This window comes from Mus caroli, chromosome 12 (assembly GCF_900094665.2).
Source record: "Mus caroli chromosome 12, CAROLI_EIJ_v1.1, whole genome shotgun sequence".
In the NCBI taxonomy this organism is placed as follows: domain Eukaryota; kingdom Metazoa; phylum Chordata; class Mammalia; order Rodentia; family Muridae; genus Mus; species Mus caroli.
The window spans coordinates 102769412-102772621 of record NC_034581.1 but is presented as its reverse complement, the minus strand read 5'-3'; positions in this window follow the sequence as shown (position 1 = coordinate 102772621).

Sequence of the window (3210 nt, the reverse complement as noted above, 5' to 3'; positions counted from 1 at the left end):
TAGCCGCCAAGTAGACGGAACCCCAAAGCCCAAGGCAGGGACTCCTAGGTCCCACCTCCCACTGAGCCAGACAGGATTTTTAGCAGTGTTTAAATATGGAGGTGTGGTGTAAAAGACAAGTGGTGTTGCCTGGAACCTCACAAGAAGTGAAGCATGAGCCTGGGGGTGGGAGGGAACAGGCGCAACCGCACAGCCAGTCCATTTTTGGCCCTGCCAGGGCTTCTGTCCTCCCCTGGCCGTGGAACTCTCTACCTGTAGCCCAGAACCCGTGGGGTTCTGTGGGAAGCCCTAATGGGTGTGTCTTCTAGATGGGTGTTCGTTCGTCATCTCTCCTCCTGCATCTCTTGTCTCAACTTTACCCCAAGAGTGAACATAGACACTATCCCATGGGTTCAGAATTCCACCATGTCAAAGCCCCTAGCACTTGTCTATGAAGACCCCAGAACCGGCTTCTTGCTGGAGTACTCTTTCCATCAGTTCTGTCACGCACAGTCCCACGTGGCCTTCACATGATACCCACGTGGCCTTCACATGATACCCACTTGCTCCTGTCTCTTTGAACAGCCCTTGAACAGCCCTGTATCAGTCAGTCTGCCACAGTTGCTGAGTGCGGTTGGGGTTGCTTAGATTCCACAGGGCTGTGGTTGGAGCCTGAAATGGGGTAGGGGTGGGAGCCAGCTATGAGTCAAAGTCCCCGTATAAGAGCAAACATCTCATCTAAGTCTTTAAGGGCAAGCACGTGTAACACATGACTGACGTCAAGGATGAGAATCCACACGGGACGATGAGACAGCACGGAGTTTTGTAGCTGCAGCAGTTGGTCCACAAAGTCCCTGAATGGTTGGAGGTGGTTAGAAAAGCTATGGCCAACCGCTGCAGCTGGACCCTGGAGGGGGAGACGGGGAGACAGGGAGATGGCACTGTCAGATAGTTGGGGACAGACAGCAGGGGAAGAACAACCCACTTCATCCTCCTCCCCGTTACAGGCAGCGTTTTTTATAGGCTTAACTGATCATAGCTGAATGGGAGTCTGGAAAGCCTGAGCTCTGGAGTTGAGTGACTGCACAAAGTGCCAGGCAACAGTAGAGCCCCTGGCCACTGTGTCCTTGTCACAGACTGGTAGCCAGATTAAGATACCGGTAGCAGACCATTTGGGGAAATTCCTGGAGGCCAGATGTACATAAGAGTGAGAAACCAGGGGTGTCACAGTCTTGGGGTTAAGCTCTTGCAAGTTTACCTCCAGGAACCCTGCCAGGGTCTCAGGGAAGGGCCAACAAAGCCCTCTCATGGTTCTGGTGGGCAGAGGGAAAAGGGGCTGTCAGGACCCTAAAGCAGGTTTACTCTCCAGGAGAAAGGGCTTTGAGATTCACCATGGGGGAGGAAAGACAGCCACTCACCTTACTGGTGATTCAATAAAGAAGGCAATGAACTCAGACACAGTGTGAGGGGCATAGGGCACAGGCATCCCCTCTCCAGCTCCTTACTACCCCCATCAGAAGTCTCCATGGAAGCAGCAGATGATCCCTGTGTACACTGCAGGACACCCTCTGTCTGAGCAAGAGCACTTGGGGACCGTGGGCATCAAGGAGCAACTATGTGGGCACTGGAGGGTCCTTCCGGTGTCTAGCTCCTCATTACGTGCCCGACCTCTAGATTCATATTATGTCCTTACACTAAAGCGCAATGTCCCTCAGTTTGTGTTGTCCAGGACATGACATCTGCTTTCCAAAACCAACCAAACAACCAAGCAAACAAACCAAGGCTTAATGCAAGGTTTTAAGAAGTCTGATGGAGGAGGCCAAGCTTTCATATGCTAGTTCATGGGGCAGGGAATTCAGGAAAGTGATGATCCAGATGTTGAAGCTCCATTGTAAACAGGGAGCCGTGGGGGAAGAGACAGGGTGGTGTAAACATAGAAGGCAAAGCTGTCCAATTGAGGAGTTGAAGGCCAAGCACCTGGAGATGCTGGCCAGCATCCCCAGGGGAAAAAAAAAAAATCTTTGCGGAGGCAAATTAAAAGGGCGGTGACTTCAGTGCAGTGAGTAAGCACTTCCTTTGTGAGGAAGATGCTGAGTCCAATTCCAGAACCCAAAGGGGGGGGTGGGAACCCAGGCATGATAGCACACTGCTATAATTACAACTGGAAATGGGCAGACCCCTGGGGCTCTCTACCCAGCTAGCCTAGGCGACTTGGTGAATTCCAGGCCAGAGAAACAAACAGAAACAAAATAAAATCAAAAGATACAATAGGAGGCTGGTGAGGGAGCTCATTAGGGGAAGACTCTTCTCAGTGACAATTTGGATCCAGTCTCCTAGACCCAATGAAAGGGAGAACTGGCTCCCACAAGATGTCCTCTGAGCACACACACACACACACACACACACACACACACACACACACACACTATGGTACACAAATAAATAAATAGTTAAAGGTAAAGTGGAAAGAAAAAACATTGTAACAGGAAAAAAAATGTGCCTAGTGAACTCATTTTATGTTTATGTGTGTGAGTGCCTTATCTGTATATCTGCCTCTGTACCATGCATGTCTGGTGCCTGGGAAGTCAGGTCATCAGAGCCCATGGGACTGGAGTCACAGACAGTTGCGATCCACCATGTGGACGCTGAGAAGCAAACTGCTCTGAAGGAACAGTGAGTGCTCTTGACCTCTGAGCCACCTCTCCAGTCCTCAGATGATGACCACCTAAGAAAATGAGACACTGCCGAGGCAACATCATCTGTGCGCTTCAAGACTGACCCACAAACAGGGAATGAAAGGAAGGGACAAACAAGCCGGGAGACAGCTGAGGACATCTCAGAAACCCTTGCGTGTGGGAAATTGGGAACTGGGAAGAGAAAAAGGACAAAGGACTATTTGAAGTGAAAAATGTATAACAGATACCAAATGACAGATGCAGGCATGGAATGAGCATATAGTCCTGTGAGTTACAAAGGATCTACAGAATCATAGAACATCCGAACTGCAGAGAACCCGGAACAAAGAGAACTCTTGAAGGAAACCAAGGTGGTGGGCGGGGCAGGGCGGGATAGGGGCTGAACTGTAGCGCAACCGGAAGAAGAATCCTTGGCAGAAAGGATATGCAGAAAGAACGGGAAATACACAAAGAGATCAAAGAGAGAAATCCACCACCTGGAAGCCTCTAGCCTCTACCCAGCAAACTACCTTTTTTTTTTTTTTTTTTTTTTTTT